Here is a 23,610-nt window from a genome sequence, read left to right on the forward strand (position 1 = left end):
TTAGTTCACCCCCAAGGTAGGGTCAAATTACTGTTTATTGCCCAAGGCAGTGCTAAAAATATCCATGAGCTGAAATTCCAGTCTTCCTGGGCAACTGCTTCCTGTGACTCTCTCTTTTTCACCCTTCAAAGCTTTTCCTGAACTTAGATGTCCCTCATTGCACTTTATACCCAGGCACTTTCCTGTCCCCAGCAGACGTGGCAAACAGTTCATTCCCATCCCGCTCACAATGCACATCTAGAGATGGTTACGCCTCCCACTCGGGCTCTGCTACGTTTGCATCTCTTTTCTAGACAACCAGTGGCAGTTTGTTCCGGAAAAATATATTTTTTTAAAAAGTCAGTGCTTGGCCATAACACAAAAAATCAGCTGGTGACGGTGCTGGAAGGAGAGGACAATATGGCTCATTTTTTGGTGAACTGGTGGTAGCAAGAAACTAATGCAGGTCTCAGCAGGGGTACCAGGGTCAGGCACTAAGGGACCCCAGGGGTATTTTGCGGTGTTACTTGTCTGCTGTTAACAGTCCCAGCATCCCATACAATCACAGAGTAGTTTGGGTTGGAAGGGACCTTCAAAGCTCATCCAGTGCCACCCCTGCCATGAGCAGGGACATCTTCACCCAGATCAGGTTGCCCTGTCCAGCCTGGCCTTGAATGTTTCCAGGGTAGCACACATTTGCAAGGTGTTTTGCAGCATTTTTCCATTTCTAATGCACTTTCAAAGATTTTCCTTGCAGGAGGTCAGAGAGACATAGTTTTAAAAACAGCCCGAGCACATGGTGGATCAAAACTACACGCTCCAGCATCAGCCTGAAGATATAACTGGTCTGAACATGGCCTTGTTTCATCATTTGTTGTGGTCCTCACTCAGTGTTCCCCTTGTCCTGGTTTTGTTAAAAAACAAGTTAATCTTTTAGTGAATTTGCCTGTCAGCTAAAGCCTTCATATTAGCTGCATTTTCCTGGAGAACCAGATACATGTTTTGGTAAACATAGCAATGGAATGGGAAGTTATTGATAAGCTTGGATGGACATCTCGCGAGAGAGGCAACAAGAAACAGGTGACCAAGAAATTGACCAACTGTGTATAACATTCCATTCACGTGAATACTTCATATAAAAGTGGGAGATCACGAGGATCTCATCCCTTTTTTCCCTTCTGCTTATGGCTGACATTAGGAGAGGACCTTGCAAGTTGTCCCTGTGAACTGAGGCCTAGTGACAGACTGAATCCAGCTCCGGTTGGCTGCAGAGTCCCATCCAGGACTCCGAGTGCCGGCTCTGCAGTTGCTGAGACTTTCAAGATTGGTTTTGTATATTTTTTATTATTATTTTCTATTCTTATTAGTAGCATTAGTAAAACATCTTTAATTTTTCCAGCTCTCTTCTCTCTGTCCTTCTTTCCCTCCCGATCGCCTGTCCTGAGTGGGAAGGGGGGAGAGGGAGGGGCAAAAAGGGGGAGCAGGGGGAGGAGAGGAGGTTAACAATACATCTGCCAGGGTTTGATTGTCACCCCGCAATCAAAACCCTCAACACCCCTCCAACATGGAGCATGACCTCTGCATACAACAGCACCTTGCAACATGACTCAGCTCCACCAAGCAAAGCCAATTTTCCACCCACGTAGCAGCAGCTCCTTTGCTGGAGGTCACCACCATGGCCGCAGACAGGAACACACATCCACCCCGCAGCTGCTGCGCCCACTGAGCAAACGTGGCAGTGGTTTGCACTGATACACCAGTACCACGCACGGGAGCCCCTGATGGGTGGGTTCATGATCCCTCACTATATCTCCTCACTGCATCTCCTCTCACAGAGCCCTTAAAAAGCCAGAGAAGAACAAAAGCATGCGAGAAGTTGCATAGCAAGGATAGCAGAAGACGAAACATGCTGCATAAATTCCTGGACGTAGCACCCTGATACTGCCTTTTCCCTGTAACACCAGCAAAGACTCGTTGAGTCTTAGCTGTAAAGCTGCTGTCACCAACATGTGAGAATTTTTTGAGTCTTAACTGAAAGGGAAAATATTGCAACACCCACAGTTCAGCCTGCCTGTCCCTTACAGAACCCAGGTTTCACCCAGCTCAGAGCTGGTGAAATCCCATCTGAAGGTGTCAGGGCCTCAGGTCAGTCTAAACACTCTTCTGGGAGCATCCTGAATCCTCTTCCCTCCCCCAGCCTCAGAGACATTGCTCCACATTTTTGCATTACTGTTTTTCTTGACAGCTGTTTTCTTTCAAGTCAAGCTATGGCTGTGTTGCTTTTAGGTACTTAAATTCATATTCTTGATTCATTTCTTCCCTAATCACTTGGGATACTGGGTTTTACAAAAGGGAGTATAATTAATCTTCCAGGTTTGTGCACGTGTGATGAAGAAGATGTGATCCGTGACAATTTAATGCCCTAGCTAGCTGCTAGACAATGGAAATTTCTGAGTTATACCCAAAAAAAGCCACACCCAGGCTGACAAAGACTGCAGCAGCTGACAAGCATCTTTTCCAAACTCTTAAATAGGAACATTTTTGAGGGCTTTTTTTATTTTAAACTTGGCCCCAAGTATCAGTTGCAGAAGAGCAAAGCCGTCAACTTATTCAGGGGTTCTAGGAGTTCCAGAAGTTGTTGAATTTATCACAACGTTATCAGCAATTTGAGAGACCCAGCGAGGTGCAGTTTGTGTGGTGATTATTGTTAATGTGCTCTTGCTCCCCTCTAACATGCATTCCTCACAGCAGCATCGGTCTGACAGTCAGCATTGCTGGCAAACAGCTCCATCCCATCTCAATCACTCTCTTAGATGTTAACAACCCTGCAATGGATAGGTTGATATCAGCTGCCCATAACAAAGCTATTAGAGTGACATTTTGGTAGGAAATGGTGGGAATGCTGCAGTAATCAGACAGAGTTATAAAAGGTTAATGAAGATGAAAGGACAGAAAATACAGAGGAAAAGCCCAGGCAGCCAGAGAGGTTTTGGCAAGATTTGCTCAGCTGCTGCCCAGCCACACACTAATACATTTCCTGCATTTCCCAATCAAGCTGCTCGTTTCCAGTAGCCTCAGCAAATCTGTATCGCTGGGAGGAACACTGAGCTACTGTGTGGCTGGTAGCGTTTGTAGAGATTCTTTCACATTATTGAGCAAAATGGTCAAGTTTCCAACAGGAAGTTGGGAAGAAAGTTCATTTCATCTAGATACAGCATCCCTGGGGAGGCTGAAGTCACAAGTGCTCCAGCTCAGCCAGAACACACGTAACCGAAGCATTATTGATATGTCGCTCGCCGAGAAGAAATCTCTTTCCAAATTACTATAGTGTTTTTGGAAGGAAAATTTTTCACCCAGCATTATCAGAGAGCTGCTAAGAACAGGCAATCCTCTGGTACCGCTGGGTAGGGCAGGATGGTGCAAGGCGCTCTTTCAAAGCAGACACAGGAGGAAACTTCTTCATTTCTTTCCATCCTCATCACGGGACAACTCCTGACAGTACACTTGTACTTTAGTATCCAGATTTCACACTACGGGACTCCAGCCATTCCCTTTAGAAAGCTATTTAATGCCTTAATAGATGCCCTTATCGCACTTTTCATTTTTTGCTACCACACCATTGTTTTCTTCATTATCTCTCTCACCACCTAAAATATCCCTTCTTCCTCACCAGCACTTCAGGCTTTCAAATGACTGGAGGCTCTTACCTAATCTCTCTCTTACTCCTCATCCCATGTCGAGACTGGTGCTTAGCTAAACTATGCACATAGCTCGCTGTCAGCATCGCCACATCAATCAGTCTCTCCAGCTCCAGCACGTTGCCGGGGCTATTCTCTGAATTCCTGCCACTCGTCACCATGTCCCCATGGGAGGGTGCCAAGAAAGGGACACGGACCCGCTGGGTGGGATCAGACAAGCTCAGCAGAGAAGAACTTGCAGCTTATGTTCTTCCCAGCACAGGGCATCTGCACATACAACCTAGCCCATTGCCCAGCAGTTCTGCTGCTGTCTCCTAAAACTCATCCTTCATGTGATCTTCCACCGAAATTTCTCCGTCCTTTTTCCAACTTCCCCATCTCATTAAAGAAAAGGTTATTTGTAGCCATCTTATTCAGGTTAAGTATTTCCAAAGCAAGCCTTCATCTCCTTTGTTGCTTGTTTCTCTCGGTTCCTCCCAGTTCCACAGCAACTGCAGTTTTGACTGCACTGCATTTAGCACTGAGATCATTTACAAAGGCAGTGTGTTCAGCCAGATTTACCACTAATGCTGCCTGTAACCCAAGAGGCACCTCTTTTGTCCCAGCCCCACATCCTCCTGAAATTCTGGCCGTCAATACTGATATCAAGGGTACATGGAGGCAAAAAGAGTTGAGTCACTTTTTACTCAGTCTTGACACATCTCACCCTTTGGGGAACTGGGGCAATCGCTGCTTCTTTTCCCATTTCCCATGACAGCACAGACTTTGGTGTTTCATCAGTGGTATGACCACAGTCACAATGGCCATCTCGTTTGCAATGTTGTCCATCCTGGAGGCTGCCCGGGCATCAGAGACCCTGTGCAGGGTAATACCCATGACTGGCAGCAGCATCAGCCTCTCCAGCCTCAGGACTTTTGTGGCCGTGACGAACTTTGAGCTGGCTTTCAATTTACGTGAGCTGCCGTATCCGTGCCACTTTGAACTGCCTGCATGAGTAAAACACCCTGTCAAGCGGGAATTCATGGGGATTGCAATCAGTCATATTAGAGCCCATGACAGATTTAATTGCAGATTAGAAATTCTGTAGCAGCAATATTACAGGAGGCTTGAAATCCTAATTGTTTCCTGCGTAAGGTAGCAGCTTAATTTTATTTTTAGACTCCTAAGAGCTGACAGCCAATATTTTGGTATGAAAAAGCTAAGGAAGCAACTGCTACCTCACTGTGAACAGGTAACAACTTCCAGAGTTTAATCTTACACCTTAATTTGTTCTTAATATTCGGATGGTGGCAGCAGCCAGGAGGCATTATCAAGCTAAGTGCTCCTTTGTGTCAATACACAGCAGTAGAAAAATTCTCCGCCCAAATGAGCTGTGATTGTTGTATCTGCTGGAAGAAAGCCACGCTCTCTCTTGTGCCATACTAATGCACTTTTAGCAACAGAACTGATTAGGATTCCTCATTTGGATTTGCTCAGATCTAGCTTGGTTGGTTTTTTAATCTTTGAGATAAGCTGTGGATAGGGAATTAGCCATTTAGATATAAATGCATCGCTGGGAAACAGTTTGCCAGCACCCGCTATGAAATGACTTCAGAGTCTGATCTGGCGAGCGGCTGATAGATAATGAAGTGATAATGAGGGGTCTGGGGGTAGAGGGGGGATTTTTGGCTTTCAAGAAGCACCAGACATCTTTGCCTGATTCTGTCTTCACTAGCACAGAAATTGAGAGTGCTGAAGAACGTGTGCTAAGAGTGAAAATAAGCACCCTCCACTCTTCTCAGATTTAAAATGACGCTTGATAGGGAAATTACAGAGCCAACACACGCACAGGGAGCATTGCTCAGGCTGTTTGAATCTCACGGCTCTCCTGTGCTGTATTTTGATACAGCTGCCTAATGAAGTCTGGCAGGCCGTGTGTCCTTTCCGTCTCGGTGAGGCTGACAAGCAGCATCACACAGGCGAGAGACACCAAGTCTCAGGTTTAATCTGACAGAAAGCTTCTCCCATCTGAGCCTGCAGCACCTGACAAGGGGAAATGCTCCCCAGCATGTTCTCATCTTGCACACAGCAAGGTCAGGTGTGCATCTTCCAGAAGGCTTCTTTCTCCAAAATAATTCTTTTTTTCCCAGTCCTAAAGAAGTCTGGCTTAGCCACCTGTGTCTGGTTGCCCACCATGTGGTGGCAAAGCCTCTCAAGGCTGAGTAGGACTCAGAAGTGACACAACATGACGATACACCCAAGATGCCACAAACTGCTGTGACCCCTCTCCCACACGATGATCACCCCACTTTCTCCAGGGATGGCCTCAAATTGGGGAGCAGCACAGACACACAGACCGCAGCCTAAAGGTCCCAGATCCAGAAGCACTGGCCACACTCCACCTGAAATCGATGTCCTTTCTAATTCTCATGGATGTCAGAAAGATTTATCCAGAGAGATCTTATTTTACAGCCTGTGTCTTTTGGTGTGTTTGCTCTTTCAGCACTCCGGGTTCACAAGCTACTGAACCCTCCCCAAACCCTCTCTCACCCAGGCTGGAGGGCTATAAATCATAACAACCTGCCATGCATTCATCTATGGTCCTGTCCATCATCTGTGCGTGGCATTAACCCTGTGAAACTTGGTCACCCAGATCTGCATTTCCCAAGCTTTGAATCCTTATCCCTCAGACAGCCAAAGAATGAAGCACAGAGAGCAGCCGGCATTTCTAAAGAAAACTTGATGGCTTTCTGACATCTGACACATGCAATTCCCAACAGAGTTAATTGAAGCTAATTCCTCAAAGGCTGAGATGAGAATATCCCCATAAATTATGTTCCTGCTTCATTCCAGGCAAGGAAGGCATAAATGCATTACACACAATCCCCCAATTTACAGTATTAAAACTGGCAAGTCAATCAAGGAAACAGCATAAAGTCACTTGAAAGCTGAAATTCATTTTCAGCCTCACTCCATCTGTACTGTAACCTGAAAGGCTGATTTTTAAGGGCATCTTTCATACTTCCATGCACAGCAGGACTCATTCAGCAAGAGAAGAGTCTTCTCCATGGATGTGACATGTTTGGTACAGCAGAGCCCCTGCTTGGGCAATGTTGCTGGGGTGCAAGTTTTCAATATCATTATTGAGGCAGCTTTTAGACCCTTGAGTTTCTAAGACACAGAGAAAAACAGCAGGACTGAGGACACTACGTCTCTGCTGCCATCGCAGAAAACCAGCACTGAGTATTGGAGAGGGCACACACGCACAAAATCTAACCTATGACACTGCTACTGCCAATCTGCTCTCATTAATAGAGAGTTATTTTTAAATCCTGTGTTTTTTGGACATCGTCCTAATGACAAGTTATTTTTAAATGGCATTTTAAAGAAATAAGCACATTTTATGTTCATATCACTCTTTTAAAGACTGAAATATCACTGAATTGTACTGTAGGGATTATGCAAATTAAAGCCAGATTCAATAAAAACTGCCCAGCTTCTGTGCTGCTCAAAATCAGAAGGACTGAAAATATGATTATGGGAACTTTCACTGCCCTGGAGAAGGTCTGGAGATGTAAAAGTTGGAAATGGTTTGAGCTGTGGTCTATACTCAGCTAGTTATCTGTTGCAAGATGCGTGAGTGCCTCATGTTGGATATTGGGAATATAAATACCCATGTGAAGCAAAGGTGAAAAGCTTAGTGCACATCAAATAGAAAACTTGTGACAGAACCAGGATCTTGTGAGTCCCACCATGGCTTAACCCCAAAGACATGCTATAACCTGGTATAGAATAAAGAATAAGACTTCAGTGTCTTATGCCATATTATAAATGTTTTTAGGGCAACACTGCTATCTCACTTTTTCATTTATAAGGTATCTGAGACATGCACTATTTGACAGTTAATGTTTGCACCAAGTTCAAGTGCTGCTATGGTGAATCTTCAATAATTCTCACTGGAATTCATAGACTTTAGGGGCCCAGGGAGACCTTAACAACTGTCTCACCTGACCTTCTGCACAAGGTATAACACGGTTTCTGCCTCAAGCCCATAACTCCTGACTGAGCTGTGACCCATCCTCAGGGAAATATGCAGACTCAACATAAAGACTTAGAAGATGGAAAATCCAACTTGTCCTTGAATCACTGTTCCAAGGTTAGTTGCCTTCCTTGCTCCGAGTCCTCCAGCTCTAATTAAGCTGACTCTCATTTCCATTGTAACCTTTTCTGCTAGAATGAAGCTTCACCTCCTATTAGAAATTTCTTCCATAAACAGGCACTCGGAAACCACAATCAAGTCATCTCCTAACCTCTTTGATCGGTTAAACCATGGGGGTTACTGTGTAATAATATATTCACCACCGGCTGCATTGTAGGTCTGTACGTGCAGTGATGTTGCTGCTCTCTAATGAGCAGGTCAGCTGAGGTTCAGTAAACGTCCACGCAAATGCCCTGAGCTAACACAGGTTTATCTTTATATCTATAAGACAGCTCAAGAACAGCAATGAGCTCATATAAATTCTTATATTTTCCTCTGATTGTTTTGGGGAGAATAATTCATGACTGAAACGCTCAAGTCAAGAAGTGTTAAATGTATTGACACAGCATCCCAAATACATTTAAATAAAGCACTATTTACCTATAAGAAAATATAATGGTGATTTAAACACAGTTTTTAAAGATTAAATGGTAAACATTGTGTTACCACTTCAAATTCACAGAAAATAATCCACTTTAGGAAAACTCTTTTTTCATTTTCACAAATGTAAGGTTGGAAAAATATTGTTCAGCAATGATACTTAAGCAATATAATGTTCCATTCCTCCATTCTACCCGAGAGATAATGTTAATCCTTTTGATTTATTCACAGCTCCTTAACTAATACAGTAATAAATGGTATTGACAATTGAACTCCCTTCTGTAAGAAAGTCATTGAATTTGCAGCACCTACAGTAAGAAATGCCTTCACACTCCTGACAGGAGATCTAAATAAAATTAAAGAGCTGAGAACAAAGGCTGTAGAAAAATCAGATAGGCATAGCTGATTAGGAAATATGACTTGCCTATATGGGGGTAATTTTTGTATACATCTAAGGCAGCATACCGCACATAAAAATGTTGGGGGAGGTTCTTCAGTTTAAACACACAAATCTTCAGTTCTTTAGCTTCCTAACATAGAGATGGCTGAGCTACTGACCACCACGCAGTGCTGGCTTGAAAAAGGCTGGCAAAGACCTGAATCAATTTAATCTTATTAAAATCCAGAGCAGCTTAAAGATATTATCCCCGTTACTGATGGCTCAATTGCTGCTACAATCTATGCAAGGCTTGGAGTGATGAAACTGTGTTAGTTCCTGCCTTGTCTCTCCTTTTAAAAACGGTTTCAGAGGTTACTGCTATCACCGGCCCATCAGTGCTCAAAGGAAATACTTTCAAATGCAGAACTAGAAATGTCTCCTCTTGCACTACCAGTGTGTAATTAGGGGAAAGCTGCATTCCTTTCAGCTGTACACACAAAGTCACACAAAGCGTTTTCTAGAAATGGACTTCGCCAGGGTCAGACAGCAGTAATCAGCTATAACTCAAGAGCATTCAAAGGAATTAATATCGATTGCAGGTTATGAGCTAATTTAGTCATTCTTCTGAAAAAAAAAAAAAAGAAAGAAAAAAATAAACTCCCATTCTTGTTAAAAACACAGCACCTGGCCCAGCAGAGCGCTGCCAGCCTGCCACAAAGAGCCGCCTATTACACCCCTGCGGTGCGTATGCAGCAAATCCACAGAATCAGCAATAGCTCAGGATGAGGCACCAACCCAGAACCAAGTTCATGCTATTTAAACACTGACCTATGATTATTCTCAGGCAACAGCAGCAAAAAGCAGCCGAGGGTTTGATTACTCAAAGAACATAATGTTACGCAATTGCACGACGATAATTATAATGGCCCTGAACTGTCAGGGCTGTGTCAACCTCCCTCTAAGCTACATGCTTTAGGAAGGGAGAATATATGGACTATCAGGATGAAATCCTCTCCTACATGCTTTAGGAAGGGAGAAGATATGGACTATCAGGATGAAATCCTCTCCTCGATGGGGAGAGCAAGGTGCCTGTGTAATTTAGCACAGCCGCCTTTCACTTGGTCCAGCAATGCTAAGCGCACACAGCGGCGGCAATCAGCAGGGTAAATTGTCAGCTTTAATAATTTTGAAGTGTCTCCCAGGCAAACTACCTCGTAATGAAACCATGTTCGCTCTCGGCTAAACTCACAATCCCACACAATGGGACCACCAGGAGCTGCAGTACAACCGAAACCTGTTGGCTTTTTACAGCCATTTATTCAGTTGCCTTTCAACAAGCGCTAAGCAGTTTGTGTTTGTACCCTGCTATTTATTAAATCTGGTTCAGGAAGGAGCGGGATACAATGTCTGATTCAAATTATTCCTCCTAGAAATGGTCAATTTTTACCCATAATGAAAACAGAGGATTCCCAGTGCCAGGAGGGCATAGCTCGAGTCAGAGTAGTCCCTCTGAAATCTCCCTGCAAGGTGATGAAAGAACAGGAGTTTTTCTGATAAAAGGTGCGATTCGCAGCACACTCATCATCTCTCTGCTCTGTGGAAGGCTTTTCAGTCTGCAAGGAGAGGAATGGCATGTCACAAACAGCAAGACATGGAGATACTCCCTCCCAGCGCAACATGACATTGTCTGGAAAACTTGCAGAGGAAGGTCCTGTTACAGAAAATGTGAACATTTTAGATGGCGGAATGAAAACGCAAGCCATAATGTTTACAAACGAAGAGCTGCCCAAAACACTTCAGTTCATCAGTTTGTTTCTTAAAAGGACTCAGGTGCTGAAGAAGGCATGTTGCTGCTTCTAAGGAATGTTACCCATTCTGCAGAGCTGTAAATCAAAATTAAAAAGGGGAGTGATGCAATATTTTCAGCCACCCATGGGGTTTCTCCCACCGAATTTCCTTGGAGCTCAATAGTCAGGGAGGGAACAAACGTGGAGAGGGAAATTTGGGACATATTTTATCAGGAAAGGTAAGCGCCAGAAGCATATGGCGGGGAAATAGATGGTCTGAGGTGTGAAAAATGACTCTGTGAAGCTAAGGACCTCTGTGCTGGGGTCTGCTGATCAGCCTGCAGGATGTGACACTCCCAAGTGAGGGGGAATGGCAGGAAATTAAAGCCAAAGAGTTTTCTGGCCACGCCACTGTCACCTCCACGGTCAGGGCATGACCAGACCCAGTTATCTTGGGATAATGTCCTGAGTTACCAGTGACACACAATGGCAAATAAAAGCAAAACCATCTCTGTGACTCATGAAATTTAAAAATGGGGGTTGGAGAGAAATAGAGATTATTGTGCTTCAGCTGAAAATATGCTTTGTGAAATTTCAGAAAAATGGGTCTTTCTGTATAAGGACTGCACTTTTCTCATCTCCTCATTCTCCAGACAACTTAACCCATCTTCTTTGCCTATTTTCATTTGTATCTCAAGGCCAGAGCCAGCTTGTTCAAGTCCTATGCTGCACCACTCGCCATATGGCAAATAGTTTCACTCCCACTCTACCAAGACCACAACCATCTCACTTTCTTCCTCTAGAAAGGAGATAATTTCACAGCCAGCATTCTGACTGCTTTACAGTCCTTAACAAGATTTAGACTGTTCCGTGCTTTACCTCTCTGACGACATGGCAGGTTCTGCCAAGAGGAAGTCTTCAAAGGACTTTGCATAATGTCATAGCGAAGTTGCAGCAACCAGCCAGATCTGGACTCAGGATCTCCCCTGACGTTATTCCTCCCCTCTGCTGCTGCCCAGGGAAGGTTTTGCACTCCTGATATTGTTTCTTGCTACAGAAGAGTGCTTGAGAAAACAAGCTGCAGGGTGTCCCAGACCTCCCAGCCCCATGCCTTCCACAAAAATCTGGAATTTCCAGATACGTTGTGAAGCTGCTGCAACATCCTTTTGCAAGACGAGCAATCTGAGGCAGATCAAGGAATCACCCTACACAGATGCTTCTTTCCAAATACCTAGTGCTATCGTCCAAGTCTTTTAACTGAGTCCAGCGTCCTCTTGGTGATTACCCAAGGCTTTGTTAGACATGCAAATGAGACACTCACCTTGGATCTTCTTAGATGAGGACTTCATGATGCGTTCCCTGCCTTACAGTGACAATGGAAGATATTTTCTTGCTTATACCAGAGACTTGCTGAGTGTGCATAGGAGAGCAAGCCCTCAGAAACCAAGGTTTTGAGGAGCTGACAGCATTCCCGACTGACAGCACTCCAGTTCGCCTGTTCAGCGAAACCACTGTGAGTAGTAGTGAAAAGCAGGCAGGCAGCCAACAGAGATCGCTGCCTCCTGTGCTTGTCTTCACCTTCCTTTCCTCCTGCACCCTCACTTACCCTTCCAACCAAAGCTGTAGGCTTCAGGCTGGGGTTTGCCGCCTCTTCATACATTGTAAATCTGACCTCCTAAAAGAGGTTTTGGACACCGGTACTAGTGCCAAGTAAGACAGTGCAGTCACCATTTCAGAATCAGCATCTAACATACCCAGTAGCATCTGAAACGCTGGATTATCCCAACACTCCTGGTAAGAACTAGTTTTCCAGCTAACTGCTGAGAAATGCTGACATTGCGAAACATATTCCCTGGTAGATTATTGCAATCAAGTTATGGGTATGGCACTATTTAGTAGCATTTATTAGGTGCTGCAATTTCAAATAGTTTAAATATTATCAATGAACAAAGCAGGCAGTTACTAGGTAATAACCTGGACCCAGAAAATATTCACTCTCTCCCTGTATTATTCATCCCCCTACATCAACGTTTTGTGATTCTAAAACATTTTGTTAGGATGAAGGTGTTCTGCAGCTGTAGGAATGGGAAAATCAGGGATCAAGAGATGGAAAGGGGATAGTAAAGAAGGAGCAAGTACTCAGGTAACTCATGGGCAGCTCAAAGGCTGAAAATACCAAATCCATCATGGAAGTGTTTGCAAAACACCTTCCTGGGATGGAGCCTTCGCCAGGGCAAACCACACTGGAGAATCCACTGACCTGCCAGCAGCCAAGGAGATGCAGCTCTGGCCCAAAGTGATGAGGCAGCCTCAAATCCCAGTTGCTCTGCATGGGCAGCAGGATCCACACACCCAGTACTGTGCAGAGGAGATAATTCCAGCCCCCAAAGCAACACAGCCTGGCCAGCACCCACACTAACAAACCTTGCTCGATGCTGCTAAATTCTGCTCATTCCAGAGCCAACATCAGCTCTCCGCTGCACAGCGTCTATTTGCTCCAAAAAACTAAAACTTCAATGCCAATACTTATATGTATTGAGTTTGGGATGGGGTCCCCCATGCTGCATTTGAGCATTATTTGTACATGCTCTTGTGTTTTGCTAAACCATTGTGCTCATTTCCAAGAGGATCCCACGGAGTAAGGAATTAGCCTGGGGCATGGGAAAGCTGAGCTTCATTCCTTGATCTGCCACAGAAACCCCAAGTGCCACTGGGCATATCACTCAGCGCCTGCACTTGGGTCTCCTAACTGTAAAATAGGGATAGGAACCCTGTGAGGATGTTGGCAAGAAGATAAAACGTATTACCATCTGGGAGGTGCTGCGATGCTGTGATAAGAGGGGCCATGCAAGAAACTTGGATAAACAGTTTCAAAACTGTCAGCTTTTTGGTGCTTTCTCACCCTACACTCGATGTACTCTGTGATTTCACACTACCAGCTTCAGTCTTGTTTGCTCACATCTTCCTAAGCATTGGAAGTTTCCAGCCCAAACAACAGGTCTTCCCTCAAACTACAGAAGGTTGTGAGCTTTACCATGGCAGTTTGCACCCTACGTTTTAAGGAGGGCAAGCAGAAATCTCCTTAATGCTTTGAGGCCAGTGAACTCGAGGCTTTGCACTTGGAGCACAAGAACATCTGTGTCTTTTCCCAGTTCTGTCTCATCCACCACAACATTCATCCTCAGAGCACACCACCAAGTGAAGCCTTTCCCAGGAATGCCACATCTCTAATGATTTGCAAGCTTTGTTTTGCCCACCAGCACTCCAGCAGATTTTTTAGGAGCTGGAGTGAGAATTATACATAGTCATTCCTCAAAAGTCCTAGAAAAAGAAACCAAATCCTGTAAATACTTTCTAGGATCGGTGGTTTAAGCTTTCATAGACGCTGAAGAACTACGAGATTACATGAAGTCACTGCAGGAAGACGTAAACACGAAAAAAACACTGCATTTCAAAAGATAGAGTACTTCTAAGGCCACGGCATTCTAAACAGGATTATCTGATGCCAGCACTGTTTATTTGGTGTCTGAGGTCTCACATGCAGGGTAGCCACAGCTTATCAGAGAAGAGTTGTCACCCATTTAGAGAGAAGCTTTAAGCTAACAAATTCCTGCACTATGGAGATACCAGCCACATGTGAGAATTGGGACCACTGTACTCATTTTCCACCAGGGAAAGCAGTTGCCAGCATCCCTACCTCCTTCCTCAGGATTAATGCCAATCAAACAGCACAAGGAACAAATAGGTGAGCCAAGCAGGAGTCCTAACATCAGTATTGAAGTTACCCAATGTGCATATATACACAGCTAAACACTTAATAGATTCAGTAACTTCAAAGCGCCACATTACCTGGCTCAATTAACCCCCACTTCCACCCTATTAGAGGATGCTTAAGAAATAAGAAGCTTTCAGTCATGTTCAGCAATACAGTTTTCACGCACATTGGGGTACACCGCACAGAAATTCAGCAAGAAAATGGTGTGAACGATTTTTACAGTTTCTTAAATGACTCTGCCGATGGGCCAGTGTCATTCTGCAGACTCATATAACATCAAATACCCTTCTGTCCCTTTCAGAACATGTGAATCACGGTTAAATAAGCCCTAGTAGCTTGTTCCTTGACATTAGCTACGGAATTGTGTTGACATACGAAGAGTCAACTCACGTTGTGTTGCTCAGCATTTACCCTGTGCCAGCTGGGTGCATGCTTGGATAATTCTGTCTAAGTAGTTACAAAAACAGCAGAACTCAGGAGAAAAGGCTCCTGCGAAATCTGGCACCATTCCAGTTCACCAGCTAAACGCTTCCATCTGATATTCAAAACAGGCAGGTGGAAAATTATCCAGAGACACACCATCATGTTCTGCCTGAACAAATGCAAGAGGGACTAAAATACCACTTTGGACAGTAAGGCAATTTAAATTTAAGTGTTTTCCCATCGTTCCTCCAGTTTTTCTGGAAGATGCACAGGCTGTTGTGCTGTGGAAGAGACCTATGTGTCTAAGGGTTTGGAAGGGAGGTGTTAATTTATGTTTCCTCCTCACTCAGGACGATTCAAAGGGAGTCCAGCTTGTTTGACCATGCCAGTCTGTTTTATTCCACCAGGCCTCCAACGCAAATAAAAATCAGCCAGTGGGTTTCTAAGTCCTGCTCACAACTGCGTTATAACTAATTACTCACAAAGCCACGATGATACTAAGCAGAGCCTGCCCAGAACTGCGTCTCACCTGACATCCACAAAGTAAACACACCTTACAAACACTGATCCCCAAAGTCAACTCCTCTTGTGATGAGATGGGTTTTGCTCTCACTTAACAGAAGACATATCAGATGTAGTTCTTACAAGGTATGATCTCCACACTCAATATACTACCAGCCTCACAAGTTGAAAAGAGTCAGCAATCATGTCAGTGCTTCTGACATTGCAATGTGCATTAGAAAGACGTATTAGGCTTTATTATAAACAAACAGGCTTTGGTACAAGGAGTCGTATTTCACTTACTTAAGCCCTAATGCCAATCTTGGTCTGTTTCAGAAGCAAGATAATACAGCGCTCACATAGTATGTTATCCTTGCTTTTCAGTAGCCATAGATAAGTATCATTATGTCACTGTGAAAAAATGCACTCAATTATCCTACGTTGTTATTACTTAATCTGCGTTTCAAAAAAAAAGCTTTAGACTGAAAAGATGTTAGATAAAGGATAAGTATTGCAGATAAAGGCATTGCTTCACTGAATATATGCTGTAAAAGCATGAGCTGTGGTTGCACACATTTAAATGAACGAGGTTCCTCTCAGCACATTCCCATATTGGCAGAATCACAGCCACAACAGGCTGCTTGCACAAAGAAGGTGGTTGGAGCGTTAAAAGCAAAATGCAGAGTTGGGCTGGGGAAGGAGCCTGCTTCATGTAGGAAAGAGGCTTCGCAAAGACTTCTGTAGCACTTGGCATGAGTCTTCTCCCCAACACATGGAGACTGAGGCCTTGCTAATATATATCCAGGCACCACACATACAACCAAGCTGCATATGGCACGACGGGAGGTGATCGTTCAGCCTGAGGCTTTCTCAACTGCGAAAAGGATCTATATTCAGAAGAGCATGGTCACCAGACTCCCATTCTTTGCACAGTCATCATCGAGAGGTAGCAGGACTCTTTGGACACTCGTGTTTGGATTACAGCTGCAACCCCGTGTCAGTGCCGTGTACTTTAATGGTCCCAGAAAATGAGTCCGGCACTCTGAATTGACGACAAATTGATTGAAACCAGATGTTGCGAAAAATGCCTTTTCCAAGTTCAGTGGCACATGAATGGTCTTAGCATGCCCTTGGATAATCTGACTTCTGTGCCCCAGTCTGCTGCAATAAACTAATTGGGAGGATAATATTTTGTCTCCGCATTGTGAACTCCTCGGGGAAAGAAGCTTTTTAATTGCATACACAGTCCATGACCTGCTAGGCTCTAAATCTCACTGGATGTTGTGCAAAGTTATAGCAGGACCTCAGCTGAACACCCTGAGCTCATGTTTCTGTCTGGATTAGCAAAACTTCAGACTACTAAATTGTCTGTATTCTTCAGGCATTGCTGGGAGTTTGGTTTCCCCACTGAACTAAGCTCCTTTTTTGGCACAGTCAAGAGAAGACAAACAACATACCATAGGTGCAAAAGCACAAAAGTAAAAGCGGCATCAAGCTATTGTTTGGCCAAACCAGCAGACGCACTGTGGCAATATTGGCTTTGTAGGAGAGCAGAGATGGCCAGAGCCTGCACGCTCAGGCCTCATCACTTTGCAGACCTCATTATAACAGATATATTTACACTGGCTCCACCTAATTAACACACCCTGCCAGGCCCAGCCTTGCACTCTTCAGACTGCACATGCAGACCAAGACCCCAATTTGGTCGGCTTGTAGTCCTCAAGGCAGATAAAAACGACCTCAAAAGCCAAGCTTGATTCATGAACTGCCATTAGATGTTCCCTGGCTGGATAATTGATTGATCCTGTTTACCTTTGGCACTGCAAGGCATTTAACAGCAGGTTGGGAGAAGCACAGCTTTGTAGTTGTTATTCTAATGGGCTTCAAGACAGAGCTATTTGTTTAGGAGCATGATAAGACTTTTCAGACCACTGGGTCCCGGGGCAAGGCTCTGCAAGTCTATAAGAGCACACACAAATCACGGCACTCAGTAATGCTCTGCACAGTATTACTAAGAAAACCTGTTACTCTTACCCTGTCAAAATTACAAAAAGTCCAACAAATCCTATAGCATTCAGCTCACATCTGTCCCAAAAACTGGGGGAAGAAGGCTGCAGCTAAGGTATAGAAAAGGTTGGGAGCAGACTCTCCTGGTGACTAATGCATCCAAGATAAACATCTAGATGCCCGCTAAAACACACAGTATCACACGGTAGATTAAAGGCTCGTTCAGAGATTTTGCAAGCAGCCGGTGACTCCTACCCAGCCATCTGCCCAGAAAAGGCCTCCGACGTGTCAACCAATCCATTTCCCGCCAGTGCCACAGGCTGGGTGATACCGATCTCTGCTGCGTTTTGTTATGAGAGCTTTGATGTAGGAGTCTCCTCCGCAGCGGCAGCCCCCTTTAGGGAACAAAGCTGTGGTCTAGTTGGGCTTTTCACCAGTTGTCCAGGTATTAGGTTCTTTTTCCCAGCTTTGGGGCAATCCAATCACTAACCTTTTCCTGTGACCTTTTGCAGGGAACCTTCTGCTCGTGGCCATCTGCCTCCTCCCCTCTTTTCTTTTAAAGCATTCACCTGAGCTTCACAGCAAGCAATTACACACACACTCTGGTTTGCATCAGTCACAAAAGCTGTAAGCCTCCAATTAACCACCTCATGCCTTTTAATGATCCAACGCTAAACAAGGAAGAGAATTAGAGAGAACATCCTCAGAAGTGGTTTGCAGCAGGACAGAGGAGTCTTTATTACTGTTTATATAAGGGTAGCACCTAGGAAACTCAGCTAGAGGCTGTGAAAACAAATACAGAACACGGGGAAATGATTTAATATGGAGAATTCATAGTCTATAGGACAAGGCAGAGTAGGTGGATGAGGTGTAGTGTAATGAGGAGAACACAACGATTTTCTAAGAATTAAAATAACCTGCCAGCATCCTTCATTCGTCACCGCCAAGCTCCTGTATCCTCCCTCCTTGACACTACTTTAACAGTGAAAACGCTGCAGAGGGCTAAAATAGCAAAGACAAATGCATCTTTGACTCCCGGAAGACCCATGCAGGGAACGTGTTGTCCCTGTTTTCAAAAGATAGCTGAAGATACTGCACCTGCTCAGAAGGTTTCAGGCAAAACAGCATTTCAGATGAATTCACCAATTCAGCAAAATCTCAACAAGGTGAGTCAATTTTGCCCAGGTTCCCATGAAACTCTCACAGGGCTCCAAACATCAGAAACCTGCTGAGTTTCCTGCCTGGTCACCCATCTGGTTCCTCCACCATTCAGGTTTCCAGGGCCCTGGGGCAGCCTGCTGTCAAACAGGCTGCTTCATGAGAGGGGATTTCACAGCTCCCACACCTCTCAGTTTGGGGTGTCCCAGATGTTCGACCATTTCAGGGAGGAAACACAAGAGCACACACAGATGGACAGACCATGAAACCCAGGGGAGAGGCTCAGTGCTCCAGAGATCTGCTCTTGAGACAACACACAGCGCAAGCTGCTGCACTATCCGCTTTTGCAGAGTATCTCCCCGGTTGTTTTGCTCCACTTTGGAGCTAATTTGGTCTAATTTCATCAAAACTAAGCTTCTTCCCAAAACAGAATCGAAGTTTTAAACCCATTCCTAGCAGACACCTTTACATGGCAGCTGCAGCCGCTTCCCTCTCAACAGCAGCCTCTGCACATCAGTCCAGTTCCAGCAGCTCCCAGGTCAGAAGCAGAGAGCTGTATATCCTGTAGAGCCCACCAGAAACACTGCGGGGATATACAAATCAGTCAGATCTAAATTGCCTGATCTGGAAGGCAGATAATACAAACTACCTTACAGTCCCACGAGCTCCCCAAGGGAGGAGAACAAGGTAAAATCTCTGTAATTTATCCATCAGCTTCTAATGGAAATACTTGATCTGCATGGGGACCACACACCCGATACTGTGAGTGACTACAGCATCCTGTGCTGAGCCCAGGGCTCAGAGCAGTTCATCAGACTCACAGAAATTAGGAGAAGAGTTTCACTTGGAAAACTTACTGCCTAAATGACATTTTCTAGAAAATGTGGGGGGAAAGGACAGATTTTGGAAAGATTTGGACAAGGCAATACCAAAATAAAGGGAACTGAAGGCTACTTAAAGTACATGAGAGGTTTCTTGTTCTGCTTTGTCTAACACTGGACATATCTCACTGCTCACAGACCAAAAGGTAGCAGCAGCAGCTGCTGTGCACAAACACCTTTGCTTACCTTCTTCAGTCAACAATAGGCTCCACTGGGAGCCTAATTCTATCTATGCCATGAGAAACATGTTTCCAGAAGTCCGAGTTGTTCCCAAAGACATACCTGCAATGTGTCAAGCAAGTGCCGAGGCTCCTCCTTGGGATGCTGTGAAAGCTGAGAGCTCCTGATCACACTGTGGGGAAGTTCTCCTGGGAAACATCTGTGTGAGACACTGACACCAGCTGTAGGGTTACATGGGGCTTGAGCAACAAACCATCTGTCAAGACCTGCTTATTAGGATGTTTACTCACAAAACTGGCCTTTTCATCAGTGCACCATAAGTGGTTTCTGAAAGCAGTCCTGACCACCAAGAAAACAGTCTCAGAATCAACAGGAACAAGGCTGGATCTGGCAGCCAGAGGAATGAGTTTCTAGCACAACAACTGGCTACATCTTGCCCAGCTTCACAGCTCCCATTTGTCCATTTTGCTACCCCTCCTAACTGTAGATCAGTAAATTATTTGGGGTTCTAGATGAATATCAATGAGGATCCTTCAGCAGGACAAAGGGCCTTTTGTTTCCTTCCACCATGCAAAAGAATTGACTCTCTGCTATACAGTAGGTGATTTATTATTTTTACAACTTTTGCTATGTTTCCTGTCCATATCATTACACTTGTGCTGAGAAGTTAATAAAGGAGGGAAACACAACAGAAAGAAAAAACAGCTCTCCATGCACCTTTTTTATCAAATATGAAATTCATTGCTTACTTTATATTTTTGTAAGGGATCCACAAAGTTTATTTGGACCAAACAAGTCCCCACAGCTGGACAACTTCAGATGAGAGTCAACTGGATAGAGGACAAAAGTTAAATAATCTCGCTTTAGTGGCAAAGAAGAGGGAAGGGAGGAAGGCTCAGAGCACCCACATCAGCACGTACATGAGCCCAAGGGACTTACCCAGGGTGACAATGGGCATCTGAAACAGGCCCAGGTGATGACACGTGATCTGAATTTAAGGTCAATGGCTCAGCAAGAAAAGCCTCTCTCAGGGCTAGGACCATATTTCAAGAGCAGCGAGTCTTACCGTAGATCAACACAGGAAAAAGAAAGCAGCAGGGACCACAGCAGAGATCACTATCTCCGTGACAGGGAAGGAGTGGGGATTTAACAGTAATAACAAACATTTCTGAGAGTGCTTCCTCTTCTCCCAGCAGGACCATCTTCATCCTAAGCACTGATGGGCTTCAGGTGGGATGAGTCAGATCCAAACCTCCCAGTCCTGATATCCTTGTCAGAAAAATCTTTGGGGGTAGCTGGAATTGTGCAGATTCAAGGCTGCTCCAGGGCGTCCTGCACAGTGTTGAAGAGAGTGGTGTGTTGCCTTGATGCCTTGTTCCACACAAGCCCCTCAGAAGACATCTGTGAAAAATGGGTATGCTGCAGATGAGAAGGGGATAGGTCCCCTCCCTTCCAAGCAACTGAACATCAAGGAAAACATTATCATGAGGTGTTTGACAGGAGACACAAGCCAGAACTTCAGTTTCATTCAGCGCTTGTGCTTTAATGCCAAGCCACAATTTATTTCATTAAGAAGAAGAAAAAAGCAGTAACGGAAACACTTACCAGGATGAACAAGCTGTCTGCTGTGGCCTGGAGGCATGAAGGTGGATTAAGCAATAGCAGAGCTCAGGATATGCAGGTCAACGGCCAGCGCTGCCTTCGCCCTCACTGGCCACTGGGCGAGATGGCTGCTCGTGTCATGCAGCCAGGTGCTGCTCCGGTGGCTGGTTCTATGGCCTTTGCAAGCTGCTCCAACAGGATTTACCAACTGTTCTCTTATCAAACCTGATGGATTTCCTCTCCCACTCCTTTCCCAGCCCTTGCCCTGCACTGGGAGATACAGAGCACAACACAGCATTGAGGAGTGCTTTCTAAAGAGGAAAGGTCATCACCATGATTTTGCCTTCCAAGGCTCTGGAATTTTAGCAAACTCCTACTCTTTCCTGATTTCACCTTCCCGAGAGAAGAGCAACCTCAGGAAATCATGTCAGTCAAGAGTCCAGGAAAGAAAACTGTAATGAGATATAGGTCTAACCCGCAGAAACACTGGGAACGTCTCATTTTACAGTGGGCCCTTCCAAAAGGAAACCAACCCACTGTAAATAATGTGTCTGGGAAGAGAAGACAAACTTTTAACCCTTTCTGTGCCTCTACTGTTTGTGCAGGCAAACCATGGCTTTCCTTGAAGCCAGGCAAAGTCTACCTCTCTATGCTTCCTAGCTCTGTTCTCCAGCGCCAGGTAGCCCAGAGATCCCTCTGTTTTGCTAATCCCACTGCTTGAAACTGGCATTTAAGTAGGATTAGCCAGGTACATTAATGGGTGATGCTTCAGGCCCTACAGGTCTGGTGTCTGCGGCTGGCTCTTGCTGTTTGCATCATTCTCCCAGCTCCTCCTGGACATCCAAGGGAAGGGTCATTCTGCCTCTTCCCAAATGTCATTCCCAGGACTTACACAAAGTCCTGCTGTTGATACAGAGCACAAGCACATTCATTCTTACACAGCTCTTGTTTCTAGCTCAGTGTCCTCAAATACAACAAATAACAAATGCAGCTCTTCCTTTAAAAGCACTTTTTTCTATCACTGCTTAAAGCACGGACTAAAGATACTGCTTCTCCCAAGTTGAGATTAACAGTTTGAATCAAGTTTCACCATTCAGCGTCTGGCTCTTAAGGGAGAGCAGGGAGTCCTTCCAACATCAGCCAAGGGAAGTCACTGGGACGGGTTGTACAAACAGACACAGGACGCTTGCAAAGACAAGCTTAGAGACCTTGATCCACCAGCATTCCTGAGCATGTGCTTAATTCACCCCAACCGCCACGTACCCAGAGCGTGCGCTGAAATGCTTCGCTGAGTAAGAATGGGCTTAATCACATGCTTAAACACTTACTGCATGAGTACTTCAGAGATTAAGATTGATTAGGTCCTTCTCCTCCCTGTACCTCATGCTTTCTCTCCTCCTCATGAAAATCTCATTTCTGAAGGCACAGGGCTCACAGAGTGCAATGAGACACAAGGAACGCATTTTTCAACAGGTTCAAAGTTTTCCAGCTTCCTGCCCTTGACCACAGAAGACTTGAACATTTTTGGGGAGGAAAACACTTCATTTGCTTACAAAGCCATTACATCATGAGGTCAGACTCCAAATCATACAGATTTTCCTTCAGTATTGTCACGAAAATCTTAGTTCCCAGGACTTTCAACTCCAACTCCTTTAAAAAGAACAAAAGCCAGAGTTTTAGAGCTTGGCTCAGCGAAATCAGGTTATTAATGTTAATATACTTTATTGATCTTAAAGGAATACAGTATGGAAACAAAGGCCATTAACTGAGAGGCTCTGTTTACATTAACAAGTCATTCAGCATAAAAGGAGCAGATCCAAACTCACGTCCCCACCAGCAGAATATACACAGTTCAAGCATTCACTTCAGCCTAGATTTAGTCTGGTCCCCAATGTCATTTGGACCGAACCTGTGCACATTTTTTGATTACTCTGGGGAGCCATCATGGGTTCAGATCCCCATGTCCAGGTAGAAGCACATTTTCTGTGTGTCTGGTGTGGACCGTCTGGGTTAATGTTCCAAAGGCATCTAGCTAGTGTGCACCAAAACTACTCTGCTGTCCAAACCACTAGGCAGTAAGTGGAGACAACCATGGGATTCGCTTCTGGACTGCTCTGTTACTCCAAAAAAAAGCATGAATGTAGGCACGGTCAGAGGGAGAGACACACTCTCCAAGGACAGCAAAGTCCCAAGGTAGGGTGCAGTAGATACCTAGCACCCTGTCACTAGGATGGTTCGTTCGGTTTGGAGGTCATCAACTTTTCCTTCAGTTTAGAAGCAAGTGTAGGATGTAAAAATTCTGCCCAACTGTGACTCCCACAGTAAGCTAATATATGACTATGTCCATAACAGTGCTTGCATTACAGGGGGACAATGCTCACCATAACAGAGGACGTTGGCACGGACTGCCCATGTGAAAGTGTGGATGAAATTATTCTGCCATAGGACAAAAGTGACCAGAAATACATGTCCATAGTTTGAATAAATGCATACCACCATCAGCCAACCATGCAAAGTGAACTTCTTTGCAAAGCAACACAAAACTCGTCTTCGGCAGCACCTGGTGGGGACAAAAGACTAATAAAGAGTGAGGAAATCCAATTGCATAGACAACTCCCACCA

At 44.8% G+C, this 23,610-nt stretch overlaps 1 long non-coding RNA gene across 1 annotated transcript in view; it reads right to left on the reverse strand.

Annotated features, from left to right (window-relative positions):
• Nucleotides 1-22,142, reverse strand: part of LOC136102773 (uncharacterized) — a 53,800-nt gene extending 31,658 nt beyond the window's left edge. Inside the window, exons 1-2 of the long non-coding RNA XR_011739460.1 lie at nt 20,992-22,142; nt 19,489-20,787 (exon numbers count right to left, since the gene is read on the reverse strand). This is a non-coding gene — a long non-coding RNA (uncharacterized lncRNA). The remainder of the gene's footprint in view (nt 1-19,488; nt 20,788-20,991) is intronic.
• Between the last annotated feature and the right edge of the window lie 1,468 nt (nt 22,143-23,610).

This window comes from Patagioenas fasciata, chromosome 5, assembly GCF_037038585.1.
Source record: "Patagioenas fasciata isolate bPatFas1 chromosome 5, bPatFas1.hap1, whole genome shotgun sequence".
Lineage (NCBI taxonomy): Eukaryota > Metazoa > Chordata > Aves > Columbiformes > Columbidae > Patagioenas > Patagioenas fasciata.